Source organism: Oratosquilla oratoria, chromosome 20, assembly GCF_046742065.1.
Source record: "Oratosquilla oratoria isolate Oo_2021 chromosome 20, ASM4674206v1, whole genome shotgun sequence".
In the NCBI taxonomy this organism is placed as follows: Eukaryota; Metazoa; Arthropoda; class Malacostraca; order Stomatopoda; family Squillidae; genus Oratosquilla; species Oratosquilla oratoria.
Genome location: NC_134796.1, coordinates 24375678 through 24391168, shown reverse-complemented (window position 1 = coordinate 24391168; position 15491 = coordinate 24375678). Strand labels below are relative to the sequence as shown.

The following is a 15491-nucleotide window of genomic DNA, read 5'->3' as shown; positions in this document are numbered from 1 at the left end:
TCCGCCTTATTTTGCTTATTTTCCCTTTTGTTATATTTATTCTATGTTATTTCTTTGTTATTAACATATTATTTCTTCTGATTTTATTTTTCTAAGCTTATTTACCTGATAAATTGAACAGAAATATCCAAACACAGTATCTCATACAATTTGTTTGACATAATGCTTTAAAAAGGCCATTTAGTGTTATTGTAAGAGAATCTAGTCCTATCATTTAGCTCCTCGTGTATATTCTGTACGGTTATCATAAGCTTTCTTCTGCCTTTCTCTGAGTTCTATATATTTTGATATGTTATTCTCCGCCTCTTTTCTTTTCTTCATAATCGTGTATTATCCTCAGTAGTTCTCCATTTTCACAATTCCTTAATTTGATATTAGTCTGCGGCACTCGATATGATCACTGTTCATCAAACACAATGATGCATGAGGAATGCACAGAATCTCTGATGTCACTACGAAGCAGATGGCGCCACGGGTAGGTTTTACGAGAATGGCTGTAGCAGACGAATTTTTCGCGGCAGACGACGTGATTTCAAATTGTGACAAACAAAAAACGAAAGAGTCTTTGTGTAATTTAGTATGCTCTTTTTTATTTTGATAAGTACTAGAAACATATTACGGTAAAATTAGGCACCTTTAATTTTCATCGTGGTTACACTTTAACGGTCTATAAGTCGATTGAAAAGGGATTCGTCCCCATTTCTTTGGCGGCAGGCAAAAGTTCCTTAATAATAATAATAAAAAAAAAAGCTCAACTGCAGCCCAATCAGCTTGAAGTTGGTTATAGGTAAAATGCTGGAATAATTAATAGCAAATAGTACAAGGGATCATATTGAGGGGCATAATTTGTTTCGTGAATCACAACTTGGGCTCACCAAGGGTAGGTCGTGTGTAACTAATATTTTATCGTCTTACGCTAATGTCTACAAGGCGGTAGATATAAATAATTATCATAATTATATACCTTGATTTTTGTTTTGTTATCATTTGTCTGTCTGATTTTCATTTATTATTAGTTATATGTCAATTTATTATTATTTACTATTTACCTGTTTGTTTATTATTTAACTATACCTATGCATTTATTTATGTATTTTATTTGTTATTTACATTATCATAGTTTTTATTTATTATTTTATTATTAATATGATTTTTTTTTTTCGCATCCGACCTAGATATGGATCAAAAGGTCTCCTGTCGGCATGCTCCGCCTTTGTAATCCTTTGACAAGGTGCCCCGGCAGAGACTAGTAAAAATAAAAACCCATGACTAGTGTTACTAGTGGAGTTCCACGGGGCTCGGCTTTGAGTCCCTTATTGTTCATTGTGTATGTAAATGATTTGTGCAATGGAATTTACAGTGCGGATGACACTAAAATAGGGCGCCATATTAAGTCAGGGGAAGATGCTGGGATACCGCAGGAGGACCTTAATTACTTGCCTGGATAGTTGGTGAAATGCCAAATGAACTTTAATATCTCAAAGTGCAGTGGAGTACATAACCCATCAAACAGGTATAACCTAGATAACGCTATATTAGTGCCAGTAACAGGGTTAACAGGTTATTAAGATTTATTGCTAAAGCCGTTACAAATAAAATTGCACATGAAGTTATCAAATTCTAGCTGGCGATAATTAGACCCATCCTTGCGACTATGCCGTACATTTTGGTCTCCGTCATCTAGAATAGATCCTTAGAATCGGTACAGAGAATGATGAAAATTGTATAAGGACATAGAAATTTACCTTACGAAAACAGGCTTAGATACCTTAACTTACACTCTCTGGAAAGACGAAGACTGTGGGGTGATCTTAAAAAGGTATTCAGATGGGTCAAAGGCGTTAACAAGGGTGATACATGTATGGTTATCATATTAAGACAGAAGGGCAGGACTTGTAGTAATGAATTTAAACTGAACAAATTTCGTTTTAACATAAAAATAGGCAAAAGCTGGTTAACGAATAGAATAGACTTAGTAACCATGTAGTGAGCGCTGAAACTATTGGTGGTTTTAAGAGTTTAGATAACTTTATGGATAGGGATTATAGGTGGTAGTGGACAAGGAACTGCTTAGTGTAGGCTTTATGATCTCTTGCAGTCTCCTTTATTCTTGTACTTTTATGTAATGCACAATAAATGACACTGGGCACGATACAGTCCGAGAATGTAAATACGAGTATGTACGTATACTACATACAGATATATAAAGTATCTTATTATGTCATACGCAAAGAGAATGCACCTATTTTCGCCATTAAGGTAAGTTTTATGCTCTCTTGCAGTCTCCTTCATTTTTAAGTTTTCATATAATGTAAATGATACTGGACACGATATAGTCCATTATTACAGATACTGAGGATGTAAATATATACATATATTACATACAGATATATAAGGTATCTTATCATACCATACACATATAAGGATATAAGTTCACATCAAGAGAATATACCTATTTTTGCAATCCAGGAAGAATATAAATTTTGCCGTTCGACATCATACTACCTTGCCAAACACTTGCTTAATAAAAAATGCAATATATATTTTCTTGCTATATGTAATGTTATTACTATTCTGAACTAAAAACGTGAATATACAGTATATCAATTCGCTTACACTGAGATACATACGATATGCATGCTTTCAAAGTCTGTTGAAATTCCTTACCGGTATCTCCGGCAAGGCGAGAGTTGGAAATTGCCCCAGCAGCCCCACTTTCCTGTGTGCGTAGGGCCGAGTGCTCCGTCAAACACTTTCATTTATTCACTGGCAGTCCTATCAGCGGAACCACGCTGTGTAGTGCTGTCGAAAAGAAAGTAGACTGTACTGTATAGTTAAAGCAAAAGTGTTGAAGACTACACGATCCACATTTCCAGGGGCCACGCCATCACTTCAATCTCGAAGCAGCAGGCCACAGGTATCTGCGTCATTGTTTATACTCGGATGTTGTTTTTCGCCCCGGGGGCAAATTGTGAAATGTAAATGTACATATTCAAATTGACACTAACGGATTTCGGTGGAAAAATCACAAGAAAAGTATAAATAAGAGGCCATGTTTTTTTCGCCAACACTATATTATCCCCTTAGCCAAGTTGGATCAGTATTTCTTTAAGACGAAACTGTCATATATATTACTCTTTATCACTCCCACGAGTCTACCATTTCTCGATGTGGATTGTAGAATCCAGTCAATATGTATGTGTCAGTGCTGTAATCATGAGGTCTTGTCACATTGCGACCATGTTGCGACGGACCAGGAGCAGATGGCGTACGCTGCCTTTCGTCAGAGACGCATAATACCACTGATAGCACCGTTTCCATATTTGTCAAGTCCTTGTTTTTTGCGCAAGTCTTACGTAATATCTATGATTTTCAAGTCTTGCGGCGTAAATTAATCTTACGTTTTTTCTCCGCATGCGATGTGTGTTTGTTTTAAACAATTTGAAATAAATTCCCAACAAGTCAACAAGATTGACAATGAAAAGAACATAACTGAATCAGAAATCCTGTTTTGCCAGTTTTTGGCAAAACATAATTTGCCATCGATGAGTCATCGATGGCAAATTGTTTTGCCAAAAACTGGCAAAACAGGATTTACGTAACAAATCGGTGGTCAGCTGTCATCAACGATGACAGCTGACCACCGATTTGTTGCGTAAAATGTTTTCTGACTCAAAAGCCGCTCAAGCCTTTGCCTGCAAAGTACTGTTTTTCATTATGTGGTGTTCATACTGTGTCATGTGTTTACATTGTGTTTTCATTCTGCATTTGTTTTGAAACAAATGAATATTGAATGACAAAAAATATGGTTTTCTTATGGTTTAATTACCGTTTTATACACAAACTTATGGTCTCTAACGCAAAATCTTACGGCAAGACACCACAGTAGCTTGAAAGGTATGCGTTTCCTATATTCAATAGAATTATTTCATAAATATATTATAACTCGAAAGACACTTTTAAGTCTATGTTTGAGTTATGCATCTGGAGATTCATTTGCTACATCTATGATGAAGTAGAAATCTCGGACCAAGCCGAACTCGTATAATATAATATTTACGTTATCCATTGAAAATATTGGCAGTGATGGAACTTCCCAGTTGAGGTATATCATAATGAATTTCATGATGGAATCAAGAGATTGTAAAAGCTGCCAAAAGAGATGGAACATAACACACACAATACATTGATACCTTAGCCTGGTAGGCGTGACTCATTTTCCGGTAAGGAGGCTATAATTTGTCCATTATATGACAAATATCTTTCCTGTTGGGATCATACGTTGTGGGAGGACGCGTCGCTTCACTCACACGCCGACACCACTACCCATGGTCTTCCCGAGCAAGTCCCCATGCACCCTTCTCATTCAAAAGAGCTCTTGACAGACAGGTCGACTTGTCCAAGCCCCGAGTTTTGGGGGCGCCTCCTTGTTATCTACCGAGAGTTGCCCTTTGAGGAGACAACCCGTCGAGTGTGGTCATCATCAAGGAAGCATGTTACAGTAAATAAATAGATACCATTACATTTTCTAAAGTTTATCCAAGAGATATTTAAAATTTCGGACTTAATTACATTTAGTCGACTCTGTTAGAAGCTTATTCAATTTACTGACGACGTAGTTGCCGAAATTATTTCTACCAAAATATTAAATATACGTCTTGGGAGCCTGGATTTAGTGTGAAGTTGTTTTCAGTTTTGAAGTTACCAGTCCCCAGCGTGTTTGTAATTCTTCTAATTGTTATTAACAGTGTTATTTTTTGAGAATTGGTTCAAATGTTTTAATCAGATTTTGTATGGTTCGTTTCTTACATCTACGAATATCTTAATGAGATTCGGGACCATACACACAAACACAAACGTATATACAGATGCGCGTGCGTGTGATTCACCATGGTCTTGGATCACGTGTTGCACTCGTGATCGACATCTCCCTCCAAAAGAGAGCCCATCAAAATAATCATTATTATGTGAGGACGGAGTCTTTATCAGCACGACGTTTCTCTTGTGCATACAACTTAATCAAGTACATCGTACTTTATCAAGTGCTTGAAGTACTTGGTATAGCTGTAACAACGAAACGTACAAATAGTCTCCGCCCTCACATAGAATTATTTTGATAGACTAGTCGGCAGCTGCCATTTTCATACACGTGTGTGCGTGTGTGTTTGTTTTATGGACTGAAGCCACCAGCAGTCCACACTCCAATGCTTGTTGACAACCTCGCGCCGTCGTCATACGTTATCATATATTTCAAATTTGGTTTAGTTAGTCAATAATTTTGATAGTTTCATTGATATTCCTGTTTTCTGTAAGACATTATAGTAATATGAAAGAAGTTTTGGTGTTTTGACATCCAAGATTTTTGTAGTCATTGCTGTTTTATGAAACAGATGACAGAGTAGGTAAATGTTGCAGGGTGTTGTGTACATGGGCAGTCTAATGTGTGATATTGTGAGGTTAACTTTACATTGGTAAATGGGAGGGTCGTTTGCTGTCACGGCGTGGCTATGTGTAAGATGTGGGTCACGTTGATGTGAGGACAGCCAATGATGTATACAGCATTTGATTGTTTTGAGGTTATTTGTTGGGAGTCCTAATATTGCTGATCGAAGAACTGTTTGCTGGCAGTCGAATGGAGGTGTAGTGTTCTGGTATGGAGGACAACCAAGGAATGAAATCAAAGCAGTGTCTTTTCTCTTTATTGGTTGAATAAGACGAGAATAAGGCGAGCCTGAAGTCTGCAGCTGGAGGTCCTCAATCCGGTGTTAGGAGAGAGAGAGAGAGAGAGAGAGAGAGAGAGAGAGAGAGAGAGAGAGAGAGAGAGAGAGAGAGAGAGAGTGAGAGAGAGAGAGAGAGAGAAGGTGTTGGAGCTTGTAGATCCTCGATCCGATGCTAGGAGAGAGAAGGTCTTTGAGCTAGACGAGTTGTTGTTGTTGCTGTTGCTGTTCTGTCTCCGTTGTGTGTGTGTGTGTGTGTGTGTGTGTGTGTGTGTGTGTGTGTGTGTGTGTGTGTGTGTGTGTGTGTGTGTGTGTGTGTGTGTGTGTATTCACCACGGATCTGCTGCAGCCTCTTACCGAGACAGCCAGACACCATCCTACGGCAGCGAGCTCAGAGCTCATTATTAGCCTATCTCTGGGTAGGTCTGAGACCACTCACACATCACACACCGGGACTGCAAGGTCACAGCTCCTTGACTAACATCCCGTACCTACTCACTGCTAGGTGAACAGGGGCTACACGTGAAAGGAGACAAACCCAACTTATCTCCGCCCGCCCGGGGAATCGAACCCCGGTTCTCTGACTAGTGAGGCCAGTGCTTTACCAATCCGCCACCGAGCCGTGCGCGCGCGCGCGTGTGTGTGTGTGTGTAATTCGGGAATAATATTCCCACGGGCTTTTAGGGTGAGCCCGTTTACCCTCCGTTGTTCTGTGTAATTTGGGAATGAATAGTTCCCACGGGCTTTTGTGGCTAGCCTGTTTGGAGGGTGATTTAATGTATGAGTGCGTGCGGGTTTAACCACAACCACGCATACATTCACAAGATGTGCATACGTATGTGATATACGTATGCACAACCCGGTGAATGCACCCTTCATAACATGATCGGTGTTCGGTGTATTAAAGTAATAGTAGTGTAAGCAAGTGATATATATATATATATATATATATATATATATATATATATATATATATATATATATATATATATATATATATATATATATATATAAATCTAAAGGTGGGGCTGACACTCCACCAGCCGACGCAGTTCGTAATGACTTATGTGGCTGCATAGGCGGCGCACAAGACCCTCAGATGTTGTCGGAGAACCTCTCCTCAGAAAAACAGTTGTGGGGCAATTCTTGAGGTAGTGGTCAAAAGTAGCTTCTGGGTGGCTGCAGTGTTGGCATCTTCTTTCTCCTGCCGTAGGGTTGTTCTTGATTTGCCAGTAACAACGGTCCTCCAGTCGCAGACGGAAGAGCAGAGTTTCCACTTTTCTAGGTGTGGAGCGAGGAAGTACAAGGGGCTCGTAGTCTGTGACTGCCCTGTACCACCTCGCCCTTCTGACACCTCTGCCTCCTGTCTGTGCTGAAGGAACCGTTGTACCTGGTTAAGAGCCCTGGTGCGTATGCGCAACTGATTTCTGCTGAGAGGGACGACAACATCGACTTCGGGTCTTTGCCGTGCCGTTTCTGCTGCGGCGTCGGCTAGCTCATTTCCTGGGACTCCCACATGGCTTGGCACCCAGTTGAGCGTAACACTCCTGCCTTGCTGATGTAGCTTCAGCAGGAGTGCTAGGATGGAGGTCAGTAAGCGTACATTGTCGCTGGGCTGTGTCGATTCTAAGCTGCCTAGCAGAGACTGTGAATCCGTGTGGATCACTAGAGGACCAGCTCGAGATATTAGAGCATGCTCTAACGCTCCTTGGACCGCTATGGCCTCAGCTTGGAGAGTGGACGTATGATCAGATACTCTCCTGCCGAAGGTTAAACCATCCGCCACGAAAGCAGCCCCCGCACTACGGGGCCTGTTGGGGTCTACGGAGCCATCCGTGTAATAGACCGCCATTCCAGGTGTCGACAGTGCGCGGATGCCTTGTAGGGCCTACGCTCGTACTCTTTCCTGATCACATAACTTCTTCTTACTGGGAAGCTTTGTGACAACGAAGGTTGCAGGTACCGACAGCCATGGTGGTGGGGACTTGAACTCTGGGTGAGGAGAGTCCCTGCCCTTCTCAAGGAGAGCACTGGTGAGCCTGAATGAGTCCAGGAGCCCAGCCGCCTGTGATAGCCAGGTACCGGAGTGGATAAGATTATCCACCCGTCCCAGAGCTATCACAAGGCTCTGACTCAGCTCAGTTATCCTGGGGCTCTGGACTATCTTGGCAAGGAAGTCGACCTCCAGCCTTCTGACCCGTGATGTTAATGAAGGCAGTGAAGCCTCCATCTGGAGGTTAACAATCTTATTCCAAGGTTGAGCTCCTAGGATAATCCTTGCTGCTTCATTTTGGCAAGGCTCCAGGTCTTCAAGCTTGGCAGTCGCCGCAGGTATGAGAGCTGGGGTAGCGTAGTCCACCAAACTGCGGACTGATTGCACATAGAATGTGCGAAGGACCTGGTGCGTGGCACCAAGTACCTTCTCCGTCATTACTTTCATGACTGTGGTTCTCGCCTTCAGATAGGCCAGTTCCTTCTGAAAGGAGAGCAACCTATCAATCCAGACCCCCAGGTACTGAAACTGGTGGACCCAGTCCAGCCTGAGTCCCTGGATGGAGAGGTGCTCCCCCTCACTCCAGAGATCTTATCGCCATGGCCTTCGACTTGGTAGGGGAGATCTTTAACCCTAACCTGCAGCACTCCGTTGCCTCAACGCTTAAACAGCGCTGGGCTCTGCTGAAGCACTGCCGCTTCCCAGTAATTATAAGCGCAAGGTCATCTGCATAGCAGATAACCTTGCACCCATTGGGTAGAGGTAGTTCCAGAATGTTGGAGGCGTGCACATTGAACAGAGTGGGGCTGAGGACCCTCCCTGTGGAGTGCCATTCTCCAGCATTCTGGCCTCTGACATGTGACCCTGAAATTTTACTTTCGCAGACCGGTGACTGAGATAGTCAGCAATCCAAGAAAGCAGCTTGCCTTTTACGCCCTTGCGAGCAAGGGTGTCTAATATCACAAGTGGACTGGCCAGCTCGAACGCCTTTTCCAAATCCAAAAAGACCACGATGGACGGAGTGCCACTGACAGCATTGAGGACTGTTGCTATACTGTTTGCTGTACCAGTGCCCTTGCAGTAAGCATGTATATGCTCATGCATTGGGCTCAGTTTTCACAGCAGCCTGTTTAGCACCATCCTCTCCGCTTGTCTTCCCCATACAGCTTGTCAGGCTGATGGGGCGATAAGCACCAGGTTCCTTTGGCTTTGGAATTGGCGTTATGATTGCCGTCTTCCAGGCTGTTGGTAGTGTGCCAGTCCTCCAAGACTCGTTTATCACCCTTAGAAGTGCCTCGTCACCCGCTGGCCCAAGATGGGTCAGCATGGAATAGGTGACGAGGTCCTCTCCAGGTGCCGTGCCTGAGCTGGTCCTGTGTGTGACCCGTAGCTCCTGAAGCGTAAAGCTAGTGTCAGTATCATCCGACCGACTCATCATGTCCTCAACACTATGGCGCCTCACTCCTTGGAGGTCGTGCAGTGTGTCTTGAACACACTGCGGGAGTGAGTTGCTGCTGGAGCGAGAGACAAACTCCTGCATTAGCCATCAGGGGCATGATGAGTGCGTCGCATTTGGGTTGCTTCGAAGTGCACCGCGCCTGGTGATGACCATAGCGCTGACATCTGAAGCAACGAAGAGGTATATCATACCTGCCATACCATCCTAGGTCAATTTTATCAAAGGGTTCGCCTTTGATGGTTATCAAAACTTGTCGTGTGGGCATCTTATCCCATCGGCGCATTCTCGTGGCCTCGATTACCTGACTGTGGTCTTCGATGGCCTCAGTCATGTAGCTGGTCGGGTAATCGTGTACCACGAGTCTATGCTTCTTATCCTCCGGGTTTAAGCGCTCCAGGATCACAGGCTTGCCATCGAGCGACTTAATCGCGTCCAGCACCTCGACGAGTTGATAACTGCTCGGTAACAGTAGCATGTTACCAATGCCAAGGGGCCGGAGGGATAGAAGCTTGCCACGGAGGGGGTCCTTCACCAGAGCTCTTACCACCTCAAAAGCCGTGTCATACCCCGCCGAGGGTACGACCTTAAAGGTGGGGAGCTTGCCACCCTTTCCACTAGGAGGGGCCACCACGACAACAGCTTCATCGTCCGATGGAAGCGCTGATGCTGGAGCGCAGCGACGTGTTTTTGGCACGCCAGTCATGGTGTCAGTAACCGCCATGGCGGCACTGATAACAAGAGAAAAAACAACAACAACAACAACTAAGTACTAGTGCAGCAGTACATACATATACCAAGGCTTTTTCCCCCTTACAAGGGAGGTAGCCAAAAAGGAAAAGGCATAAAATCATTCCCACCCATTCCATCCCTGAATACACTCCACACCCCTCCACCCTCCCTCTCATCCTAGCACCTCCTGGATGACGGGTCATCCCTGCACCTTGTCCACTGCCCTGGGTCAGAAGCAGTGCCGCAAGACACAGCACATCCACAGCAAGGCCGCTTCATTAAATCGGCGACCCCCCCCTCTCCGTCCCCCCATGCTTAAAGGAGAAGACGGGGAGAAATCCCTCCGGGCCACGACACAATTTGCTCACACACACTACCTCACCCCCCATCCCCCCACCCACTCCACCTCATGCATCACAACATCATCCATATCCAACCATTCTCCATTCACCCCTGTCTTCTGTCCTCTCCCGTCCTTCCTCAACAGACATTCCCCTCTTCCCCAAAGACCCCTTCATCCCATCCATCCATCTCATCCTAGGACGTCCCTTCATATTCACTCCCTCCACATCTGCCTTCCATACCTCTTTTACTAGTCTTTCTTCACTCATTCTTTCCATGTGTCCAAACCATCCCAATACTCTTTCATCAACCCTATCTCCCAACCCCCTTTCCACCCCTGTTCTCCTAACCTCCTGATTTCTCACTCTATCCAGCCTAGTAACCCCCATCATACTTCTCAGACACCTCATCTCAAACACATTCAAACTCCTTCTCTCTTCCTCTCTTATGTTCCATGTTTCTGCCCCATACAGTGCTGTTGGCACAATCACTCCTTCATATAACCTCCTCTTAGCATCCATTCCCAAATGTCTATTCCTCATTACACTTTTTAATCCACGAAGGCATTTTCTCGCTTCTCTCAATCTACATTCTACCTCCACCTTCACTCCACCTTTTCCTGCCACATTTGCACCCAAGTATCTAAAACTATCCATTTCCTCCAGTCGCTCTCCCTTAATGCTCACTTCCAGACTACTGCCACTGTCACCCCTTGTACATCTCATCACCTTACTTTTACCCACATTTATCTTCAGCTTTCTTCTATCACACACTCTCCCAAACACTGTCACCAGCTTCCTCAGTCCCTCCTCCGATCCTGCCACAAGCGCAGTGTCGTCCGCAAACAACAGCTGGCTCACCTCCCACTTTTCTCCATTTTCTTTAACCATCTCCAATCCCTGACCCACTACTCTTGCATTTACCTCTCGCACCACCCCATCCATGTATAAGTTGAACAGCCAGGGCGACATAACGCATCCTTGACGAAGTCCCACCTTTACCTCAAACCACTCACTCTCTCCATTTCTAATCCCGACACAAGCTCTACTACTCTCATGAAAACTCTTGACAGCTCCTGGAAGCTTTCCTCCTATCCCATATATCCGCAAAACCTCCCACAGTGCCTTTCTGTCTACACTGTCGTAAGCCTTTTCCAGATCCATAAAGGCCCAAAAAACATCCTTCCCCTTTCCTATAGCTTTCTCACATATCTGTCTTACCACAAAAATCTGATCTACACAACCTCTACCCGTCCTAAATCCACACTGTTCCTCACCAATTACTCCCTCTGTTCCTCTCCTAATCCTCTCAATCAAGATCCTCCCATAAGCCTTCCCAACTACACTTAACAAGCTAATCCCTCTGAAAATACTACATTCACACTTGTCCCCTTTTCCCTTGTAAAGTGGAACTATACAGGCACTCCTCCAGTCCTCCGGCACTCTACCCTCTCTCCAACAAACATTACATAACCTTACCAGCCAGTCCACCATCACTGTACCTCCTTTTTTTTAGACATTCTGCATGGCATCCATCCAGACCAGGTGCCTTACCTGCTTTCATCATCTTAACAAGTGCCTTCACTTCATCCTTATTTCTCCTCCATTTTCCTCACTCACCACGGTCATTTTCTTAGCATTTCCCACTGCAGCTATCTTTCCCTCCCTATTCTCCTTCACATTTAGCAACTCCCTAAAATATTCTGCCAATCTTCCCCTTACTGCCTTCTCTTCCATTATCATCTCTCCATCTGCACCTTTTACCTTTTATTCTCTACTTGATTCGCCTCCTCTTCCTCTCTTAATTTCTTTCCAAAACATATTTTTATTACTTTCAAATACTTCTGTCATACTTACCCCATTTCACATCTGCTCTCCTCTTTGCCTCCTTTACCTTTTGGTTTACTTCTCTTTTCTTTTCTTTGTACCTCTCATTTTACTCCCTCGTCCTATTTTGTAACCAGTCTGTGAAAGCTCGCTTCTTCTCCTCTACAACCTTCTTTGTTTCCTCATCCCAACATTCACTACCCTTCCTTCTATTTCCTCCTGTCCTTCTTGTTCCACACACCATCTTTGCACACTTTGTGACTCCCTCCTTGAACCATTCTCATTCCTCCTCCACACCTAGTTCTACTCTATCCTTTACTCCCTCCCACTCCTTCAGCTTCTTGTACTCCTTCTCCTTTTCCTTTTCATTTAAAGAGTTCACTCTAAGCACCTCCCTGCCTTTTGTCCCTTTCCTCTTTCTCCATCTATCCTCCACTCTCAACTTATCTTCTACCAAAAAATTATCTAATATTCCCCCACCCTCTCCCCTTAGCACATGTACATCCTTAACTCTTCCTATCATAATCCTATTTACCACTACATAATCCATCAACGCTCTATCTACCACCCTTCCCTCCACCACCCTCTCCCATGTGTACTTATGCTTGACTTTCTTCCGAAACACTGTATTTGCTATCATCAACTCTCTCTCTAGACACATTTCCACCATCAACTCTCCACTACGATTCTTTCCTGGAAGTCCCCATTTCCCAACCACTCCATCAATTGGATCATTTCCTACCCTAGCATTAATGTCTCCCAGTACTATTACATTGATATTTCTCCCTAAATCTTCTATGCACTCGTTTAAATCTATCCAAAAAGCTTCCCTCTCTTCTACGCTCTTCTCACTGCCAGGCCCATATGCACACAAAAACCCACATCTCCTTTCCCAGTTTCACCTTCATCCACATTATCCTTGAGGAAACCTCCTTCCACTCCACTACACGTTTACCCATCTCTTCACTTACTAGTATAGCCACCGCTTCCCTCCCTCGTCCTCTCTTCACTCCTGATAACCTCCCACTTGCACTCCCAAACTTACACTCGCCCTTCCCTTTCAACTTAGTTTCACTCAAAGCCAACACATCCATCTTTCTTCTCTCAAACATACTACCTATCTCTTCCCTTTTACTCTCATCTGCACCACATCCACGCACATTATAAGACCCAAACTTTAAGGTGCTGGTCGGAAAACTCCCAGACCCTCTTATGCCTTTGCTTTTTCTTTTAGGAAATGTCCCCTGTGGGGCTACAAGGAGAAGGATGCCTAGTCCCAATCCTCGTCCCTTTCTTCTCGCCTCTTATGATCCAAGTGGAAATACTTGGTGGCAGTATTCTTTTCCCCCACCACAGCAGTGATTCGTGAAAAAACACGTAAATCTAAGGGTGGAGGGGGGCGCGAGCGTTCACTAACGTGTTGGTGCTAAGTCGCTTAACGTAATCTGTCTACCTCGCAAGCAGTCAATCGAATACGAGGCCCGAGTGCGCCTAGACGCGCGAGACCGGGCTTGTCTTATTTAAGGGGGCTCCCCCCTCTCCCGTCGTAAAGGCAATTTTTAAAAGAACCGCATGGGCTATGCCGATCGTACAGGGAGAGTTATATGGGGCATAATCCTGCCAGAGCGAGATTCCACAAAGAAGGGTAAATTACCTCGGGTAGCAGTACTTTTACGATTAGATGAAGCGGTTGTAGCACGTCAAACAGAGCTGGTGTCTAGGGTGAATGACGGCTAAAAGGCGTATCTGACGAGGCGAAGAAACGCAGCGGGGGTGTCCTCTCCATACGGAATCTATCTTATCTCTGACCCTCCGTTGGCAAGAGGCCGTCTATTGAACTCTGGTAGTGGCTCACAGTCAGGTCCCTGTTACTTACTAGTCTTCTGATTGGCCGCCTTCCCTTTGGCTATGGGCCAATTGCGAGCCCTGGTGAGTGCATGCACTTCTGCTCGCGTTGGTGACGCCATCAGTCCCGTTTCGGTCTGCGTCGAAGACGATTGTTTCGGATGCTGTCGGTGTTGAATGGAGTATCGCCACCACACCATCACCCCCTCCCCCTCCCCTCTTTGGAAGCGAGGAGCGCGGAGGGTAAGTAGTCGCCCAAGCGGAGTGGGAGTAGCGGGCAGGGCTTCTGACCAGGCGGCCGGAGCGGGTGATTGTGCCATCGAGCGAGATCTCTGGAGAGGATGGGCTGGATGATGAAGAAGAAGGCGGCAGCCAGCTGTAGGAGTGGTCGTGGGTTTGACGAGAGGGTCCTGGCTGGGCATGGAGCTGTGGAGATAGACGGTTAGATGAGTGGGGTAAAGGTGAAAGCGGAAGTGAGTCCGGGGAAGAGGTAATGTGTTGATGGGTGGGTGGGACAATGCTGGTGGTCTGTGAAGATGGCCGGGTAGGTGAGCGGGGTAAAGGTGAAGAAGGTGAGTCGGGATGGGAAGAAATGTGTTGAGGATAAGGGGGAATAATTGTGGTGGTATGAGGGGGTGGGCTGGTTTGTTATGGGCTAGTGGCAAGGATGTGTTGTAAGAGGGCGTGGGAGTAGAAAGGAGGGTTGGAATGGGAAGATGGAGGGAGGTGAGCTGGTTTGAGCCTGTCAATGGAAATGCTGTCTGGCTTAGAACCCCGGTCAATGAGGAAGTGCTTCGCCGACCTATTGATGACCCTGTAGGGTCCATCATACGGGCGCTGGAGAGGGGCTCGTCTGGAGTCCCGCCTGACGAAGACATGATCCGCTAACTCGAGGGATGGGGGAACATACACTGGGTTTGTGTGTGTCGTCCGTGGTGGTGGGGGGCGGTTGTTGACAAAGGTCTCCCTGAGTAGTTGAAGGAGGGCGTGTCGGTCGGAGTCTCCGATAGCAGGGGTGGCTATCTCCCCGGGAAGGCAAAAGTCCTCTGCATACACTAGCTAAGACGGAGACACGTCACTGTCGACCTTGGAAGTACTAAGGATGGAGAGGAGCACAAGAGGAAGGGCATCGGTCCAACCATAAGAGGGTTGCTGTGCTTTGAGTGAGTCTTTCAGCTGGCGGTGGAACCTTTCCACGAGTCCGTTGGCCTGTGAGTGGTACGCCGTTGTCCGGTTTCAGTGAGTGCCCAGGAACTGGAGGAGTCTGGACCAGAGATCAGATTCAAACTGGGCGCCTCTGTCGGTGATGATGACGTGAGGGGCGCCGAATCTGGATACCCAACCTGAGAGGAAGGCACGGGCAGTCGACTCTGCAGAGATGTCAGGGAAAGGAATTGGTTTCGGCCACCTGATGTACCTGTCGATGCAAGTGAGTAGGTAACGAATACGACGCGAGGGAGGTAGGGGGACCAAATTTCCACATGGACCGACTGAAAGCGTTTTGTGGGAGTGAGGAAACGATGGAGTAGAGCATGTACGTGGCGCGTCATCTTTGATGACTGGCAGGTAAGGCAGATGCC

The 15491-nt window shown here is 45.4% G+C and overlaps 1 protein-coding gene across 1 annotated transcript in view; it reads left to right on the top strand.

Annotated features, from left to right (window-relative positions):
- Positions 1 to 2681: 2681 nt before the first annotated feature.
- LOC143036405 (UNC93-like protein) overlaps positions 2682 to 15491 on the top strand; it is a 79538-nt gene continuing 66728 nt past the window's right edge. Inside the window, exon 1 of the mRNA XM_076203735.1 lies at positions 2682 to 2917. The gene's annotated coding sequence lies outside the window, so the exon portion shown is untranslated. The remainder of the gene's footprint in view (positions 2918 to 15491) is intronic.